Here is a 22,021-nt window from a genome sequence, read left to right on the forward strand (position 1 = left end):
ACAGCATCCATGGGACCTGATGGTGTCCCCGGCTGTGTGCTCCACGAACTCAACGAGGAATTAAACCCACAGCTAGGACAGCTGTTTAATCATAGTCTTACCTCTGGATATGTACCCAGGAGTGGCGCACTGCAACTGTGGTCCCACTTCACAAAGGCGGTGCCTCCACCGACCCTGGAAATTACCAGCCCATTAGCTTGACAAGCCTTATCTGCAAAGCCATGGAGAGGATCATAATGGACCTCATAAATAAAGACATAGGGAATTTGCAGACTTTGGATCCATCCCAGTTTGGCTTTGTCAAAGGCAGATCATGCCTTCTAAACTTGGTTGACTTTTTCGAATCAGTCACCAAAGCCATTGATGAGGGAAAGGCAGTCCATACAGCCTACCTCGATCTGGCGAAGGCCTTCGATACAATACCCCACTCGGGAATCATTGAAAAACTCATCAGCTTAAATGTTAACCCATACATCACAAGATGGGTTGCAAACTGGCTGAGTGACAGAACCCACAGGGTCAGAGTTGCTGGCGCCATGTCAGACTCAAAGCCTGTCACAAGTGGTGTACCACAGGGCTCAGTCCTGGGCCCACTCTTGTTTGGCATCTACTTTTCCGAAGTACAAGCAAACACAGGAGGGTTATGGCTGACAAAGTTTGCAGATGACTGCAAACTGGCCATAGTAGAAAACACATCTGACACAGATATCCTTCAGAAGGGTCTCACAGAAACAGATAACTGGTGCCAGAGCCATGGCCTAAAGTTAAATGCCAAAAAATGCATAGTCATACCCTTCGGGAAAAACAAGGTTACCCCTAGCTACCAAATAGGTGGCAATCCACTGAGCACAGAAGAAGTTATCAGGGACCTGGGGACCCAGGTTGATAGTAGTCTGTCATTCGACACCCATGTAGCTAAAGTAGTTAGGAAGACCTTCTACATTGCCCACCTTATCATGAAGGGATTCTCATCTAGATCAAGGGAGGTCATAGTCTCCCTATACTCATCACTCATCAGACCAATGATTGAGTACAATGCCCCATTCGGAATGTATCTGACCCGACACTTGCAGCAGCTGGAGAGGCCACAAAAGTTCCTCACCAAAAGGATAAAGGGTCTCAAACATCTGTCCTATGCTGCCCGACTGAAAGAACTCCAGCTCTATTCAGTCGCTTACCGCTTTGCCTAACATACAAGGCCATGTCAAACCCAGATTTGATGAATATGCTTCACCTCAAAAAATCTAGATCCGTCAGAGCCACAAGGGCGGGAGACTTAAACCTCGACACGGCTATTAATAGGACGTGCTGGAGGGATAGATTCATCACCCAAAGACTCCCTATGCTGTGGAATAAAATCCCGGTATATGTGAGGCAGAGCACCTCGCTGGCCTTGTTCAAGAGAAATCTTGACCAATGGATGGGAGATCGCAGATATACCCCAGGGATTACCCCAGTGTCACTGCTCGACAGAGGCACAGCAAAATAATGGGTATAGTTCCCCATACTAAAGGGGTGGTGTAAGCCACAAAACTATGGGCTAGGCTTGTAAATGCCCTCAGGCAGATAGCCTAGTATGAACCTATGAACCTATGAACCTATGGGCCTACCCAAGTGTGGGTTGATACTGCTTAATACAACACTACTATTTGTAGAATGCAACAGTACAACAACATATCAAAGAAAATGACACAGATGCACTCCAGGAATTATACATTTATTAAAGGATTATTACACCTTTATTTATTGGGTTAAAACACGTTTTGAATGCTCTCTCATTTATTTTATATGACAGTACATGCAGAATTATTGCTAACCTGCCTGATGACGCAGCCTTTGCAGCTTTTTATGGGCTTGTTGGTTCATAGCCCGGACACCTGCAGCTGTGAAGTAAATGCAGTGATATTGAGACATACCTATCCATAGTATAGACAAGCTTAGCAATTCTTAACTACTTAATACAATGGCTACTTACTCAGTACTGCACCATTAGGCATTGAACGGGATTCCTGGATCCACTAGTCCAGTTGATCCTCCCTACATTGCTTCAGGTCAGAATAATGGTGCCTGACCTGCTCACCAGTCCGAGGAACACCAATGGCACTGGTGAGATCATGGGCAAGACTGTTCTAGGCCTCCATTTTATATTGGGTACCCTAGTACTGGCCCTGCAGGAGTCTTTCCTCATGATTGTGGACAATGAGCCAAAACATTACTTTGGACTCCTCAATGCCCCAGCATTGCACTCTAAATTGAGAGCCTTCTCCATCGCCATGCTGACTGCAGAAGGAAGCTACAACCAATTATAGCAAGTATTCCTGCCTGTGGAGATTAAATATGCCTCATTTCCCGCACTTATTTGTGATTGGCTACTTTTGGAAAAACTCAGCTGTAGGCTCGCCTGCTTAGCTGATGTTGGCAATGTTTAACATTCCTTTGATAGATATGTGTCTGTTGAAAGTGCATGTTTATGAAATGCTGTCATGGCTTAGTGGTTAAGTACTGTGAGTATATTGCACAGTATCCTGAGTTAAAGCCCTGTCACTGCTTTTTATTTTCCTACTGGGCAGACCTGACTGGTTAAGGTAAGGTAAAGGAGGTGTGGCCATGTTTAACTGACTTTGCTCAACTATGCCTGACTTTGCCTAATGTTGCTCAATGCTGCTTGACATTGCTCGACGTTGCTTGACGTTGCCTGACGTTGCGCTGGTTAGCACGGTGCGTGGCTACTCACAAATATGTTGTGGTTGTGCTGGTTAGCACAGTGCACAGCTACGTGCAAAGACATTGCGCTGGTTAACACGGTGCTCAGCTGCATGCAATTGGATTTAAATATGCAAATATGCTCAATACTGGTAAAATGTGCTTAGCAGTACTTTATATTGCTTAAAATAGGGTACTCATGCCTCAGAATGCATAACCATTTCACCTTTATATATATATATATATATATATATATATATATATATATATATATATATATATATATACACACATATATACACACATATATATATATATATATATATATATATATATATATATATATATATAATTTGTTCACTGCTATATTTAACATTTCAATGCTTTTTACAAAACTTATACATAAAAAAAGTCAGGAAATATTTTTGTATACAGATTTCCAACAGAAAATGGAATGTACAGTAGTGGGACTCGAACCGGGAATGGATCCTCTTTGTGCAAAGGCTCTAACCACTATGCTATTGCTATTTTGCTTAATTTGCATATATTTTCCTATTATCCTTTTCTGGTGTCTAAGCTGCTAACTGTAGCTAAGCAATGGGCAAACTCGCGCAAACACGCGCAAATATGGGCAGCTATATCAGATGAAATTAAAAAAAAATAAAAAAACTTTCTATTTTTAATTTTGTCAGCTGTTTAACATATGGTGGGAGTGTAGTGTTACATTGTGCACATGTGAGTGGACTCGCTCATGTAACTTGAAATTGCGGCATTTCTTCATTGCAGAGGTGTGGATTTTTGGACTGCTTGGCAGTCTGACATGCCCCCTACACTCGTCCATGCTCCATGTAAGTTTTAGAGTTGAGGCAGTGTGGCTTCATTAATATGCATGGTGCGCTGCCATCATATTCTTAGACTGGCGCTTCCATGAAGACTAATCTAGTCTTACACGGAAGATTAGTAAATCCTGGGGAGTAACTAATATATTTGTAGTATGTTGTAAACAACTTACAATATCACAGCAACCACACAAGTTACATATATACTGTAAGCAGCATTTTATATATCTAACTGAAAGCTTTCATATGAGGCTAAAGAGTTCTGTCTGTGTTATTTGGTTGTTGAGATGTTTAGAAAAATGTGAAAATGATATCTATATAAATTAATATCATAAAAGACAACAGTTAATATATCTTTACCTGCATTGGGCAGAGGTCAAATATTAATGGAGTTGAGTTTGCCATTGTGTAAGACTTAAGATGAAATCTTTTAAAACTTGTACATAGCATGGTTTAGGAATGCAATGAGTTAAGTCTCAAACCTGCATCCTTCCATCCTTTTGTAATTTTGTCTAAGTAGTGTATATTTTCTTCTAATTTAGCATTAGTAATGAGGACATTATTTGGATAAACTGCACGTTATACAATTTATAATAATCTTTATATTGCCGTTTAATATAATACAGATGTAGATTACTTTCCAACAAGCAAAGAGTTATGTTAAACATTACTTTTTGAGTATTTAAGAATATTTTTTGATTAATCACCTAAAAGCTTTTTTGGTGAGTATTACTTATTTATAATTAAAAAAACCTTCTGATTACAGGTAAAAATGCAGAAAGGACTTCCTTTCACTGTAGCAAATATGCTATTTGTTAAAAGATAACAACCTAAGGACTCCAGAAAGCCTAATGGTCCTACAGTATAATATGCAGAAAGCCTAATAGCACCATATGATTTTTCTGCATATACTACAGGATTGACTTTCTTTAATTATTTGATTGTTTCCACAGAGAGACTATAAACTCCCCTCCTCTATTTTCAGCTATAAAGAAAAGCATTTCAGAAATACAAGGAACAAACTCTTCAGATTCCCCTGAATGTCAGTCTTGTAAATCAACATCATTGTGACACAATGGTAAGTATTACAAATTTGTCAAATAAAGATCACATTGGTCAGATGTTCCATCCGTCCATCCAGCCATTCAGCCATTTTCTAAACACTTGTCCTGGTAATGGTTACAATATTAGGAAGTTTGAGCAAGCTCATCCTGTAATGCCTCCATGTGTTCCCTGAAAAGCTAAGATGTAGAGTTGTATTCATAGTCATTGCACTTATATGTAATGACAAGCCCGGCTGGTCATGCTTTGGCGCAATTCTTAGACATCATTTCTCCTTATATGAGACAGCCTTCAATGAATATATAAAAGGAGTAATGAGATTTAAAGGAGAAATGCTATGGAACTTGTTATGCTAATTAGCCCTTTTCCCACCTGTTTATGATTCATAGTCAATTTCAAACTCATTTACACTCTGTGCTCAGAGGTGTTAAAGCAAATTGCACCTTTTCTATCTATTTTGCATTTGGTGAAGATGCTTGCCGTTGCTGCCTGCCTTGCTATTTGTTAGTGTGAGGTGCTTGTCTTGACCAAGCCAAAACCACTTGCACCAAGTGACACACAAGAAGGCAAAGATCCAGACAAAGCGCAACCATGATTCTGTTATCTGGCACACAAGCTTACTGTACTGTTTCTTCCTGCATGGTAGGGTGCCCCATGGCCACCTTGTAAGGGGACATGTTTACAGTAATCATATTATTAGTTATACCTTTGTTATCATTTTGCATCATACCCTTCCCTTCTTGTTTCTCCCCTTCACCTTTTCTTTTCTTGTGTTTACAGGTCATGCAGACTATCCACTTGAGCCTTAGTTAATGACCCCTGTACCAAACTATATGTGAGTTGCTGAAGAAAGGTAAAATATTATTCTGTCCCAGGGTCAGAAATTGTAATTGGGGAAATGTTTGGCCTGGTGAAAACTCATTCTCATTGCCTAGATCAGTCTAGGGCAGGGGTGGGCAAACTTTTTGATTCGTGGGCCACATTGAGTTCTAACATTTGACAAAGGGGCCGGAACAGGAGCAGATAGATGGCATGCTTTGAAAACATCACCTCGTTGGGGGAAAAATACACATCTTGGGATATGGAGAAAACATGTGCTTTTTGCTGTTTGTCCTTTCAGAGACTCCATTGTCAAAAACTCCTCCGTTATTTCAAAAGTTTTGTTGATTCCTCGGATAAAAATGAGGAGCTGAGCAGTGTCTTTGACATCGTTGCTTTCATCCAGTGCTAAAGAATAAAAAGTGAATGACTTCGCCTTTTTGTTTAATCTGCTGGTAATATCTTCATCTATTAGTTCCACACGGCGAGTCACTGTCCGCCGTGATAAACTGATTTTCTCAAATTTGTCTTTGGTCTCCGGGCACAAAATACCTGCTGTCTCTACCATACATTCTTTTAAAAACTCGCCCTCAGACAGTGGTTTGCTGGCCTTTGCTATTTTGAATGAAAGCATAAAACTGGCCTTGGTACTTGACTCTTGAATGGCAGTTTGACGGGGAAAAAAACTTTGCTGAGCCTTCAAATTAGCTGCCACCTTCTCAGCAGCAGCTTCCCGTTCTTTTGTTGAGAGCTTGCTAGCATAATTAGCGTGCTTTGTGGCAAAGTGACGGCTAATATTATACTCTTTAAAAACCGCCACAGTTTCTTGGCATATCAGGCAAACAGCAGATGATCGGTGTTCAGTGAAAAAATATTTAGTTGTCCACTCCTTGTTGAACACTCGACATTCTCTGTCCACTTTCCTTTTCTTGGGTCCGCTCATCTTCATAGAGGGGCGGTGGGTCAAAGGGTAAAGTGCAAACGTGGAGTAATAGGCCTACGCTTCACCTCAACAAAGCCAATATATCTAGAGTGCGCCATCTAGTGAGGAAACATCAGAATTGCAGGGGAAATAAAACATTAACAAGGTTAATTTATTAAATTTTTTCAAGTTTGGCGGGCCGAATCAAAACGTTTAACGGGCCGCATGTGGCCCCCGGGCCGTAGTTTGCCCATGCCTGGTCTAGGGGGACCATCAGTATGACCTTGATGCTGCATGTGGAGTATTTACTACATGTTGCATTGTGCAGAACATGATCATGTGTCAGTTAGGTGGTTAACTGTTGCATGATATCACTGCAGCTCCCAGTATAGGTCCTACTACAACATACAGTAGTGTTAGTGAGCAGAAGGTAGCAGTAGCAGTAGTATGGGGCCCCATGTGGCAGGATTGTGTACTGCATATGGCTATGCAGGCAAAGAGGCAGCAGCTAGTCTACAACTATGGACCATAACATTCAGATTACTGTAGCCTTTATTATGAAAAAAGTAAATAGACAAGTGGAAGCACTCAAAATCCACAAATAACCACAAAAGAAATGCTGTGATTACTGAGACTGCAGGCTTGAACTGGATAAAATTTCGCTTTATTCCACATGTAAATAAAAAGCACATGAACGCCTTCAATACAAACTATGCGTTTTCGTCCACACAAATCAGACTTCATCAGATGAATTAATTAATTGTCTTAATTATATTTATACAACTGTTTAACATAGCAAACCAATGAATTCTCTTAATTTCATTTTGAATACACAAATCATTTTCTAAGTGGGCTCATGAATATTAATCACTCCAAATATATTCTGTTCTTGTTATTTCAACAAAATTCAACTAAGTAAAATAATTTAAATTTATTGTTTAAAACCTTACTAATAATTAATTATTGCCTAAATAATTTAAAAACATCCATCCTAAACATTAATAAAATATGAAATATAAACATCAATCTTTTAAAACATAAAGTGCTTACAAATGCAATGTTAAAATGATTTCTTTATTTACTAATACAAAATGTGGGGAAACAGCTCCCTCTATTGTCTTAAAAAATATTGCACTAATATTTTTTCTCTACATTTTTGTAGCCCTTATCTTTAATAGTGGCAGTATGGAAAGATAGTCATTTAGCCCTGGAAATTTACCCGCTTCTAGGGTTACTTGCCACCATAATTCTTTACTTTCAATTCTTTCCTCCCATGGGCCACCTCTAATAACATTCTTTATCTGCTCTAAAACTAGAAAGAAGAATCTGTAACCTACACATACCTTAGAATGTTTAAATAATGCATTTGTTTCTTTACCTTTAGATATATCATAGATATGTTCATATATTCTTCTTTTTAGTGTTCTCTCCGTTTTCCCCACATAAAAAGCTTCACATTGTCCACATAAGGCAAGATATACTAACCCCTTCGTGTCACAATTATAATATCCTTTGCTTCTTATCCACCTCTTCCTACTTTCCAAAAATATATCCCCCTTATTCATAATAAATTCACACTGATTACATTTTCCACATTGGAAGGTACCTAATTTCCTTACACCATTCCTACAGGAATTGGGATTATCCATATTCTTATTTTCTAATATATTCCTTATACTTCTTGAATTCTTGTATACTACCTTTGGTATTGTTTTAGGTACATTTTCCAAGTCAGTGAGTGAGGTAAATTTTTCCCACTCTTTTTGAAAAATCCCTCTTATATTATTATTAGTTACATTAAATTCCAAAACTAAAGCTTGTTGAAATTCCCCTTTAATTTCCATCTCCTTATACTCATTATGGTTATGTATTGTATTAAGAGTATTAATAACCCCTTTAATAGGTTTGAATTTATTATCTCTTCCCTTTTCAACCTCGGGTCTAATAGCTTTAACAAATTCCCTAGGATATCCCCTGTCTATGATCATATTTTCTAGAAAATTACATTCTTCGATAAAGTCACTATCTAAGCTAGTCATTCTGCTACCTCGAACATATTGTCCCTTCACTATATTCTTTTTACAATGTGCTAGATGTGCACTATTATAGTGAAGGAAAGAATTGCAGAAAGTTTGTTTTCTATTTATTCTAGTCTCCAATTTATTATTATCAGACTTGTAAATTTCTAAATCCAAATATTGTAAAGTCTTATAAGAGGTATTATAGGTAAATTTAAAAAAATTAGTACTATTATTTATATATTCTATAAATTCTTCAAATTCTTTATTACTTCCTGTCCAAAATATGACTATATCGTCTAAAAATCTGCGATATAGTTTCCAACAGGAGCTAAACTTTGAATATAAAATAAATCTTTCTTCCCACTTTGACAATATTATGTTTGAAAATGTAGGAGCACAGGCAGCTCCCATGGCCACCCCCTGAATTTGTTGAAAAAATTCACCATTGAATACTAAAAAATTGTTCTGCAGGACCAAATCCATGAGGCCTGTGCTCGCTACCTTTTCCCTATGAGATCGATCTTTGTCTTGAAAAACTACCTCTTCAAACATTTTCATACCCACCACATATGGTATACAGGAGAAGAGATCAATAATATCGATGGTGACAAATAATAAATTATCAGAATATAGTTCTGGTGAAATTTCTCTTAATAAATCCCAGGAATCCTTTAAAATAATTTTATTGTTAACCCAGATATGTTTAACCTTAGTATCCACAAATTTAACCAAAGGTAATGTTTTAGAGCCATCCGCAGATACTATAGGCCTAAGTGGGGGGTCTTCAGAATTTTTATGAATTTTTGGAATTCCAAAAATAATAGGAATCTTAGGTTTTTCTACATTCAAATAGGTATACATATTTTTATCAATAACACCTTCGTATAACATATCTTGCAATGCTATTTCAATTTTATTGTATGCCAAATACACTTCATTTTTGAAAAAACACAATTATATTTATTTTCATCCCTTAGTATTTGATTCATTTTTCCTTCATAATGTATTGTGTCCATAATCACAATCCCCCCACCTTTGTCTGGTTTCATAACACGTATTCTGGGATTGATAGTCATTTCATCCAGAACTATTTTCTCATCTTCACTAAGATTTGTATTTAACTCTCTTATCAATATGCCTCACATCTTTTTCTAGCATGAGTTCAAAATTTTTTAATTGGGGGTGTAACGGGGGGTTATATGTGGATCTACGTACTAATTCCTTATGATGATAGTTTGGGTTGTTCATTGTATTTTTAGAAAATATCATTTCTAAATTAATTTTTCTTAAAAACATTTTTATGTCCAAGATAGTCCTAGTTAGGTCACCCTTAACATATGGAATGTATTTAAGTCCCTTACTTAGGAGACTAAAATGTTCCTTAGTCAATGAAATGTTACTAAAATTGTATATCGAAAACCCATCATAGGTATTTCTAAATCCCTCTACCAATATAACTAGTTGAGGGGTGGATTGTCTAGGGACAGGGGTATATATATCTAATATCTCCCCCTCCCTCTTCCCCCCCCCCTCACTTGAAAATTTCCCCTCCCATTAATTTCCTTATAGGTAGTATTCTCTTCCCTAACTAATGGTGGGAACTCTAGATCATACTCAGTATCATTCCATGTATCATATCTTGTTATACCATAATTATTATTATTCACCCTTTTGTTCAGTCCATAATCAACCCTATTAGTAAAAGGTGGTTTAGGATAACTCCTGTTGTTTTCATATTCTTGTATATCTCTCTTTAATTTATTTACCTTCCTGTCAATCAAACCATTGCATTTTATATCTATGCCATTTCTTATTTTATAATATTTTTCTTTTTCTTCCTTTATACTAAAGATTAGATCATCCTTAATATATTTATCCAATTCATCAATTTCTATCTGTAACAATTCCTGATTTCTATTGTTCTCTTTAATAATCAATTTCAACACATCTAATCCACAATTGTTAAAAACTTCCAATAATTGTTTATGGAAGTCCGAGCCCACTTGCACATTGTTAGGATATTTGTATACTCTGAGTCCCTTTGGGACAATATTCTTATTAATACACTCCAAAAGATATGCATTTTCTATACATAAACTTCTATATTTCAACATCAATATCAATTTAGACATTTTATCTATTTTTATAGAAAAAGAATCAGTATTTGGAGGTCCCTGGGGGGCTCCATTGTGCATATTAAAACAGTAATTTACTTTAAGCCATTCAGTAGTCTCTTTGTATTGTTTATCAAGCACAGTACCTGATTTAACCAAGTTCAAGTTCAGTCATTGAGAAAGAGAAACAGCGTGGGCACCATCCATCAAATCAGCACCCAACATTTCCCCAGCGTTATCGTTTAAAATCCTTGGTGTGTCTTCTGGATTAAAAGTTCTACCATTCGGTTCATTTGGGTCGCCGGCTTCAACGTGACTGCCAATAAGCTCCCTTTTTCTTTTATGCTTATGCATAACACACCTTTCGGTTCCACTTCCATTACCTTCCAAAACATTTGAATTAGACCCCACCAAGGTATGACACAATGGCGTGAGCAAGTCTATGAGTTCAGTTAACTGGCCAATGAGTTTACGCGATAAGCCCAGTTCATCCTGCCCCTTGTCATTCATCGGGGAAGCTCTCTCAGTAATCTCTCCACCAAAAAAGAAACTAGTAAATAGACAAGTGGAAGCACTCAAAATCCACAAATAACCACAAAAGAAATGCTGTGATTACTGAGACTGCAGGCATGAACTGGATAAAACTGCGCTTTATTCCACACGTAAATAAAAAGCACATGAACGCCTTCAATACAAACTATGCGTTTTCGTCCACACAAATCAGACTTCATCAGATGAATTAATTAATTGTCTTAATTATATTTATACAACTGTTTAACATAGCAAACCAATGAATTCTCTTAATTTCAATTTATTATGAAAAACACATAGAGTATAATTGAGATGCATGCAGTCCTATGTGTAAGCTATGCTGTGTGGTGCAAGGCCTACAGTCACTTTACATTAGATATTCCCTGTAATCTTTAAATATTTTTTTAAGTACAGTTACTGATATGGTTTATCTATCTTTTCTGTTTACTGGCATCGTATAGTAAGAATTATGCCTGATTCACTCAGATCTGTGCAGTGAATGGCACTAGCAGCATGTAAGGAATATGTAGTACTGTATTGTTGCATGTGTTTTGTGCAGGGACTGCGGTGAACTATGCACATACTGCTTCTAGAATGTTCATTACTTGTGAATGGCTACTGCACTACTTCATTGAGCAGCTTGAAGAATTTGCGTGTATTTAACCATGTACTGTTGCTGTACTCCACGTTGACATTTTCATTAGGTGCTACCTTCCACAGGAAAGGAAAACTGTGCAAAATTTATTTTGCTATGTTCTAATGTTTCTGAACTTTTTTCTAATAATTAAGGCATGATTTCCTACTCTTTATTCAGGCTCTACACAACAGATTACTTCATTATGTTGTCGACAGCAGGCTTTGTGTTATCAGAAGTACTAGCTGAGAGTGAGGTGATGACAGTACTAGTGTTAATGGCAGGATTCGTGTTACTCATGGATTCAGTTTTTCTGCTGTGTGTTAGGCTTTTAGTAGTGTTCCGGGTATCTTCATGCTGCTCCCCAACTGTTTTTTTCCCCAAATTGTGTAAATTATCTTTCCTGTAACTGAAAACAGTAGCAATAGTCAATTTAAACTCATGCTGCTGAATAGGCCTGTAATAGAGTTCTACATTGCAGTCTACAGATTACCACTGTCCCCTTTATAATTTTTTATCTGTTGTTGCAAGCATTAGCACTACTCAAGTCAAATACATGCTGCTGAATAGACTCTTAGTAGGAAAATAGGAACATACCAGGCAAGCGATCACAGGGACTATAAAGTGCCTAGTTATATACAACTTTAAGCAAACCATTTTCAAGCACTTCTACCTCTGCAATTGAGCAGGGCTGTACATGATGACCGTGGAGTAAAACTGTGTCTGCTCATCCAGTCATCAAGACTAGCCTTAAAAGTAGCCAAAGTAGTACTTTGACCTGTAGTGGTAACTTATTCCATAGGGAAGGAATACATTGAGTTAAGAACCTATCTCTACAACAAGTTGTTTATTTGTGAGTAGATTTATGTCCTTAACTTGGATGTTTGTAGATCCATTGGCTTTAAAAGTGGTTTGAACTGCATTCTGCAGATTTCCCTCATGCCTCCCTTCTATGTGTTTTTTTTAAATTTCCTTTGACTTTAAACAGTGACATTAGTCTATTAAAATGCCTGCTATTAAACTGTCACATGTGAAATTGAAAGTAGCCGCAATACCAATCCTGACTTACAGTACATGAAATGTGTCATACACTATGTCCCTAAGGAAAAGGTAAGTGATGAGGACTGTGATTGTGATGAAGTGCTACCATGTGAGCCTGATACTGACTTGCTATGATGATGTCACCTACTGGATGAAGATGATCTTACAGATAATGATCTCACACTGATGAATGGCTGACACCTCGAGTGAGAGGTTGTGCTACCCGCAAGTGAATGCTGATGAGGCCTACATACATTTTTTGTGTTATGCCCGGGGGGGGGGGGGGGGGGGCACACACACACACTTTTTTTCCAGCACATACCCGAAAATGGTGTGGTATGTGATGTACTATGCCCACACATGGCTGGACATTTCCCAGTCCTTGTCAACATCTAGCACTGTTTTCTACTTAAGTACTATAGGTCCTAACTAGTGTACATATGGAGGTGGAAATGGCTGCTGTGTGTGCTACCATAGTGCACATGAATGTGATCATGGAGCTATCCCTACTCTCTGCCATTTCCTTGTATTGATGGAAATCCTCACATATACCCTGCAGTACTCAGACCACCTCTGTCTGACTCTCTGTGGCAGTGGACTGAGCCTGAACAATGTCTCAGCATGTGTGTTGCTGGGCAGCCAATGCTTTTCTTGTTTCTGGAGGTAGCTGTTACATGTGCCTGTACCTGGGATCCCTTTGCACATGTGTTACAGAGAGCACTACTGCCACTGAGATTGTGTTCTCCTCCTGAAGGTGTTTCTGTGGTTGAGGTGACTCTGGTGTTGAGATGCAGGGGTTCCCTCCATGTACAACTTAGAATGTAATGTCCCCATCTGCATGAATTTGTGTTCCTGTGTCACTTCCTGCAGTTATGTACCTGCTGTAACATGTAAGATCCTGCCATTAAACTTGGCAATTGTGTGCCACTGTCCTCAGGCTGTCACGTAAACATAACTGGCTTGTTATAATCCTTATCAGCCATTCTGTGGTCAACATCTGTCAGCTGTGCTGGTACAGTGGAACTCCTTTTTTCTGCTGCTGACCCTGTAAAGGAGTAACTGATATTTTTACTATGACCTTGAAACACAGCTATGAATATTGTGTAATGAAGTGTGAAGGACACTTTTCATGCATACTCAGTTTACTTTCATGATGGGTTAAAATGGAGGGTTCACATGTTGATAAGAATAGCCATGTGTTACATATAAGCAGTTAACCTCTGTGGTAATCTTCATTATGTGAATTTGTCATAGTGGATGCACTAGCCTTCATAACTGGCTGTCTGATTGCTTATGATATGGTTAATTGCCAGTGTCCACACTACCTCTGATTAAGCCTGTGTCATCCTCATCAGTGTCACAGTCATCTCCCTGTATTGAGAGGAGGTATTCCTCATCAGGTTTTAAAGGGATAAGGATAGAAAGTTCCCCACAACTTCTGCTATGTGCAACTGCATTTTGACTTGCCTTTGCTCTTGCAAACCCTCATATAGCATTGGCCCTTTTCCTGCACTGTGTCAATGTGTGGCTCCTAACCAAACAATATTTGCATCCAGGACCATTACGTTCTGCATTTTTGCTATCTCAGCTTATTTTGGATCGTCTTTTCCAAAAGTGCATATGCCTTATGTCCTGAGGACTCCCCCCAACAGGATGTAGTTCTCCTTACGGTTAAAATTGTCTTTACATTGTCTGCATCCCTTCTTCTACATCATGCATTCACTGGAAACAACATACAGGAAAACCTAGAGTGAAACTTGATTTACAGAAATTAAACCTATTCATCACCCCCGCAATTAAGCACTTAAAACATCCTCCAATGTAAATGTATTACAGCAAATTTGCAGTCCTAATAACTACTTCCCTTGCTAAACCATGCTTGCAACAACATAAAAAATAACCATGAAACATAGGTGTAAAGCAAAAGTATGTCATCATTAATACTGGGAATTAATGCAACTGTAATAATTCTACTTAAGTGTATTGACAGCAGATGCCACTCATACTAATAAAGTAAAGCAGATTTTAAAGCTGTTCAATATACATGTAACCTTTTCCAAAGCAACCTGTACAACATCATCAACAAATGAAAGAAGGTTATAGGTACATAAGGATATACTAGGATAATGACCACCTGGGACTTTACAATCCTAGCCATGCAGTCCTACCCATTTGTGTCCCTATGTATCATAGGCATTTAATAGAAGGGATATGTCAGTTATGAAATTTATAGATGCTTTGTTGGGAGGGGGATTATGTTAGTTCAGGCATTAGTGCTTGCCTCTTTCTATCAGAAACATGGGTCCAGATCCAGGGTGAATTTTCAATCTGTCATCCACCGCTCAAGGATATTCTTAATTACGGATATGGGTGAACTCTGCTTTACATGGATGGGGAGCCTGTACCAGAATATGGAGATCCTCTAAGTTACATATCTGTTTCACCAATATGTCTTATTTCTATGACAAGCAAAATTTAAATCCTTGGATCAAGTGGTTCTGATGCTGTTCATTGTGCAGATGTGCAAATGGTATGTAAGCATTTATCATTTCCAGTATCAACATATATTTGTCCTGACTAAATCAACACAGAATGAAGTGTTCACTGGTCTTTTCTCTTACATTTTCTGTATGCATTACATTGCCATTCATGCACAGCTAATAAACACTTCATATTCACATCTCCTGTCATTGACATCAGTGTACATCAATCGCATTTGGCATTCACTTCACAGTTAAAATAAATGATTTTCTTGAAAGTAAATTATCCATTAAATTGAATTTGCATAGCTTGCCAATAATTTATGTGTAAAGTTGTTTTTCGTACATTAAAAAAGTTTGCTCTTTCCCACAGCAAATGCTGATGAACTCTACTGAGTACAACTAAATATGGTAGTGTTATAATCCCTGACAGAAATGCAGGTCCATTTACAGTTTTCTTATGCAAAGGAGGCTCAGCCTCACTGATGTCTGTGAATCTCATTTATACACATTAGAGTAGGTGATCTCTTAGGTATAAATCAACTTTGGGTGGTCACTACGAATGGCTATGGGCATGAGTGGTAGCACATAGCACCTATCCATTAAATCTAAGTATCCCACAGCATTTAAACAGAAGTTTTGACTATGTTAACATTCAACTTGGAGTTTACTGAAGTCTAACCCACAATCATCCAGTGAAATATACTGCACCTGTGCATCTCAACTAAAAAGAACTGAAAATCATAGCGCTGACCTTCTAAAATTGGCGAAAAGGGTCAAAAAAGAAGCACATTCTTATTTTTCAAAGTAGAAGGTCTTTGTATAGTATATCCTATGTAGTTGTGGTGGATCTTTTTACATACTTAGTTTATGTATTTTATAAAGTATGCTCTCATAAACAGGTCTGACTTTATAAGGAATGTCATAACTGTAGAAGGAGCAGGTCTAGGTTTGAGAGCCCAAATCATTGTACTATGCCTAATTCATAGCTTTTGAGTGGGACTGCCACACATTATCATTGCCCAACAGTCCATTAATTAAACTAAAGCCACATAACACCAATTACATATAGTTTTAATGAATTTCACTTAAAAATAGTAATTGTGAAAGGAGTACCTCATGCACTACTTCACAACACATGCCGCCATAACTTAGTAATACATGATCATAATGGCATTGAGGTATTCAAGTCAAACCATTAATCTGCTTAAGAAAATACACATATAAGTACATTGGAAATTATTGGATTGATCATTGATTTCCCCTCTTTTCCAAATATAAGCTGTGCAAATGCATTAAAAAAGAAAAAAATAGACCTCCATGTGACTGCTTCAATGAGGTTCTTAGACCAAACTTAGTACTATCACTTCCCTAGGTAATACCCACATATAGCTGCATGAGCTGGGTATGGTGATGTCACACCAGAAAGGATTTGATTCCCTCCCTCTGAACCTGTCCTGCACTGACATTCACCATTGGTTCATATATCTCCAATGAGCTACAAAGGCAAGAGGTTGAGCTCCAAGCTGGTCAGACAATGAAAAAAAGATCATGATTTATCTATGGCAAAGGTCATATCTGCAGAAACTTGACAGCTACTAAGAGATGGGGTGACCACCTGTCCTCCTAGACAGGGATCACTTGCTTTGGGTGTCAGCGCTGGTATGATGATCTGCAGTTGTGGAGGGCCTTCCAGCTGCCTGAGTGGGTTTTGCAGGTTCAGGTGAGAAGGCCATAGATCAGCAGTATGTATGTTTACATTTTTAATTAATTATTTTACATAGGTTTCTAAAATAATGATAGGATAATTCTGTAAAGGCATGCAACATAACTGCAGGTATCTGTAACTATAAAAAGATGCATGAATACAAGTATATGTGCATATACATCTCCCTCTCTTATAGGTTCATAGGTGTGTGTACTAGGCTAATTGCCCAGGAGCCTTTAGAAACCTAGCCCATAGATGTGCCCTGGCATTGTGCTGCTCAATGTTAGTTCCCAGTGCCTCTATCAAGTAGAGCCACTGCAGTGAACTCCAGAGTGAACTTTCTATTTCCCATCCACTCATCAAGATTTCTCTTGAAGAGGACCAGTGAGGTGCTCTGCTTGACATGTATGGGAAGTGTATTCCAGAGCATGGGTAGTCTCTGGGTTATGAACCTGTCCCTCCAGCATGTTCTGTTGATTGCGGCAATGAGGTTGAGGTCTCTGGAGCATGTGGTGCAGAGGGATTGGAATTTCTTTAGATGTAGCATTTCTAACAGAGCTGGGTCAGACATGGCTTTGTAAATCAAGCAGAGATCGCCTCTTAGTAGATGACATGAGACAGAGAATAGCTGGAAGTTTTTGAGTCTGTCCATGTAGGACATGTGTTTAAGCCGTAAATGGGGCATTATACTCTATGAATGGTCAAATGAAAGAAGAGTAGAGAGAAATGATGACCTTTTTCTTCCTGGATGCAAAACCCTTGGTAATTAGATGTGCTACACAGAAGGACTTTCTGACCACAGTGGCAATGTGGTGGTTGAAGGAGAGGTTGCTGTCAACTTGTGTCCCCAGATCTCTTATAACACCTTCAGTGTTCAGTGGGCTATCATTGATGTGGTAATTAGTGGGAACTGAGTTTTTCCCAGAGGGGATACCAACGCATTTTTTGGCATTAAGGTTAAGCGATGGTTTTGATATCAGTCATTGGTCTCAGTGAGGCCTTTCTGTAGGATGTCTGCATCACTTGGGGCATTAATAATGGCTCCCAGGTTGCAGTCGTCTGCAAACTTGGTCATCCAGAGTCCCTCCATGTTGACCTGGACTTCTGAGAAGTAGATGCCTAACAGGAGAGGACCCAAGGCTGATCCCTGTGGGACTCCACTCATGACTGGTTGGCAGTCTGACTTGGAGCCTGCTACTTTCACACTGTGGGTTCTATCTGTGAGCCAATTTGCAACCCACCTAACAATAGAGGGGTTGATGCTTAGTTTGGTGAGTTTATCATTAATTCCTGAGTGAGGAATGGTATCAAAGGCCTTGGCCAAATCGAGATAGGCTGTATGAACGGCCTTACTTTCATCCATGGCTCTAGTGACTGACAAAGAAGTCAAAACCAGGTTGAGCAGGCATGATCTATCTTTCACAAAACCAAATTGTGTGGGATTTAGAGTCTGGAGATTCCCTATAAACTTGTTAATTAGGTCTATATTGATGCACTCCATAGCCTTACATATCAGACTCATCAGGCTAATGGGGCGATAATTTCCAGGGTTTGTAGTTGCTCCTCCTTTTTGGAAAAGGATGACTGTAGCAGTACATCATTCAGTAGGGAAAAAAGCATGAGGTGAGGCTGTGAGTGAACAGGGCACACAGATGTGGTGCCATTTCACTTTGTAATTCATGTAGAACACAGCCAGGGATATTGTCGGGTCCCATGAAGTTGTATTCTTGGCGGTGGACAATGCAGCTTTAACCTGTGCTACAGTAATGCTGGGAGCCTGGCATTCTTCCGGTATTGAGATTGGTCTTTGGGGGGGGGGGGTAAAGTTGGCACTGAATCTGTTGGCCAGTATGTTGGCAATATCTGTGGGCTCAGTATAGGAGGTACCATTGTGCAGTAACTCAAAGTAAATCCATATTGCCGTCTCTCTCTCTCTCTATATATATATATATATATATATATATGCATATATATATATATATATGTGTGTGTGTACATATATATATATATATATATATATATAGATATATATATATATATATATATATATATATATATATATATATATATATATATATATATATATATATATATATATATATATATATATATATATATATATATATAGATAGATAGATATATATGCAAAAATGTATGGGTAGCCATATACATATCCATAAACATACATCTCCCCCTCTCTTTCACTACATACACTCATGAAAGTGGGTGCAGAGACACATGCACACACACACACACACACACACACACACACACACACACACACACACACACACACACACATATACATATGCAGAGATATCCATTTATCCATCCACAACCCCCTTTTCCCAATTTTTGCACATGGGGTTGGAGTGTGAATTTAACAGTAACAATAATTTAGTGTCATTGTTCACACCACAGGCTGGCTAGTCATGCTATGGATATACAGAGATATAGTCATATACATTTCTTTATGTATTTTCATATATATGCTTAAAATAAGCAGTAATTGCCACTGAATGAATTATTTCTGTGATGTGTAATGCTTTAGAAAAATACATTGTCCAGTATAGGCCAGAATTCATTCCTTAATGTGCTAATTTTGTAAAGTCATTATTTCCAAAATACCTGATGCCCATAGAAAATGGCTGACCTGAGTTATTCACTACACTAAACTAGCAACTGAATGGCCTGCATATAACTCAAAGAAGGCTACAGTGATCTTTTTTGTTTTTTCAAAAAAATAAGAAGTATCTTCCTTAAAGCTGCTTTGGTTGATTTACAAGAAAACACGGGCAAACTGTGCAAGGAACACTGCAGAACAGGCACTTAGAATATAATATATGCCTATGCAAAAGTTATAAAATGTACCCCTAATCCCAAGCTGACAAGTTGAAGCCAGAAACAATGTATTAAAGCAGTGGAAGTCATGACATCCTTTTTTTACATGCAGTAAACAAAATTAGATAAAAATAGTATTGCAATGTAAAAAAAAATGTGACCGAATAAATCACATTTTTCCTCCATGTCAGGAATTTGCATCTAGTGTTCAAAGGTTTGCTGTGCTGTTTACTAAATGTGTTATAGCTGACAGATATGCATATGCATATACGATAGGTAAACAACTATGTGTCCCTTTTGTCCTTATTCCTTCTCTAGCTAAAGAAAAAATAAATTTTAATAGTAGTATCACCCAAAGATGGCTGGAAATGGTGTTTGTGAGTATGCAAGCATTAATTATACTTATGAATTCATTCATTTATTTATTTATATTTGTTGACCAGGAGTGTCCGACTGGACATAGGTCCATTTTCAGCGGAGGCCTGGGGAGAAAAGCTCACAGTTAAAATAAACAGACAGTAGTTACATTGGATTACATGATTAATGATACATGATGGATTACATGGATAAAATCAATATATATGAGTAAGTAAAGCATTCTTTCAAATATGAACTGAAAACAGTCTTTTTTAAGTAATCATTCAGATATAATTAATCAAATAATTCCAGAAATACTATACTATTTATTTATTTATTATTTATTTATTTACATTTGTTGACCCGGAGAGTCTGACTGGACACAGGTCCATTTTCAGCGGAGGCCCGGGGAGAAAAGCTCCACATTAAGTATTACTTGCATTATACAGTTAAAAAACATAGCATTTAAATATAAACATTAGTCCAGCTGAGGACGTAAGACAAGAATAAAACATAGATGTAAAACAGCTGTAGAACATAGTACAATTTTAAAATATAGTGACATATACTAAACATGGTTACAAATGTAGTTGAGATTCATCAGTGAACAATTGATACAATCAGTTTTTGTGGTACATAACAGCCATTAGCAGTTGTTGCTACTAGAAATTAGTATTATGTGCTAGGTAGGTGAGGAACATGAGTAGCCAAGCTTGCTAAGAGTAGATTGTTAGGGGCCGAGAGAGGTAGTGGGTGGGTGGATGGTATTAGAGGGGGGGGGGGTTGCAAGGTCATATCTGGCAAGCTTTTAAGTGGGATTTTAGTAAGGATTTGAAGTGGGTGCAAGAAGTTACAAAGGTAATTGAGGATGGGAGGGAGTTCCAGAGTTTGACTATAGTGCATAATAATAATGCTTCTCCAGCAGAGTTACTGGCTCTTGTGACCTATAGGAGGTTTTTGTGGCTGGATCTTAGTGGTCTCGTGGTTATGTAGGGTTGGAGTAGATTCTGGAGGGATGGGACTTTTAGTGGTTGGTTTATTAGTTTGTGGGTGAGTGTGAGTTGGTACCATTGAAGGAGGTGAGGGAGCTCTAGCCAGCCCAGTTCTGCTAGTGAGAGACAGTGGTGAGTACAGTAGGAAGACCCTGTGGCAAATTTGGTGATTTTGTTGTAGCAGGTTTCGAGCTTATTTAGGTCGCATTGTCTAAGGTTAGTAAATATTAGAGAGGCATAGAGTAGGGTAGAGATAAGATGAGAATTTGCCACTGAAATTTTAGCTGCTTTGGTAAGTAGTTGCTGATTTCTATATAATGCTCCTAGTTTTTTGTGCACTTTTTTAATGGTCATGGAAATGTGAATGTCAAAGTTCAGTTTATTGTCTATTTCTACTCCTAGTAATTTGGTGTGTTCTGTAGGATGGATAGTGGTTTTGTCTTTTGCTGTAATGTTAAAGTGAGAGCTGTCTAGGGTAAGTTTGGTGGGTTGGAAGATTAGTAATTTTGTTTTGTTTGGGTTGAGTATTAGTTGGGCATCGGATAACCAAGTTTCAATAGAAGAAAATGCTTCCTGTGTGACTTTTTGCAGTTCGGGGAGGGAGTGGGCTGTGCAGATTATGGTTGAGTCATCTGCATATTGTATGAGTGTGCCATGTGTTGTGGCTGAGGTTAGATTATTGGTGAAAAGAAAGAAGAGTAGGGGTCCCAGGATGGACCATTGGGGAACTCCTATGGAGACTGGTAGTTGGGGGGATAGGTTGTCCTGCCAAACAACTGCTTGTTGGTGGTCAGATAGGTAACTCTGAAACCAGTTGATGACTGGTTGAGAGAAGGATAGATTATTGAGAAGAGAGATGAGTTGTTTGTGTGGGACCATGTCGAAAGCTTTAGAGAGGTCTAGGAAGGTAGCTGAGGAGAGATAACCTGCATTTTTATTTTGTAGGATAGTGTTAGA

At 38.2% G+C, this 22,021-nt stretch overlaps 1 long non-coding RNA gene across 1 annotated transcript in view; it reads right to left on the reverse strand.

Moving 5' to 3' along the window:
- The window catches only part of LOC122804893, a 215,100-nt gene that overhangs the window by 77,162 nt on the left and 115,917 nt on the right, over nt 1-22,021 (reverse strand). The window lies entirely within an intron of this gene.

The sequence above is a fragment of the Protopterus annectens genome, chromosome 6.part0, assembly GCF_019279795.1.
Source record: "Protopterus annectens isolate FY-2018-M chromosome 6.part0, PAN1.0, whole genome shotgun sequence".
Classification (NCBI taxonomy): Eukaryota; Metazoa; Chordata; order Ceratodontiformes; family Protopteridae; genus Protopterus; species Protopterus annectens.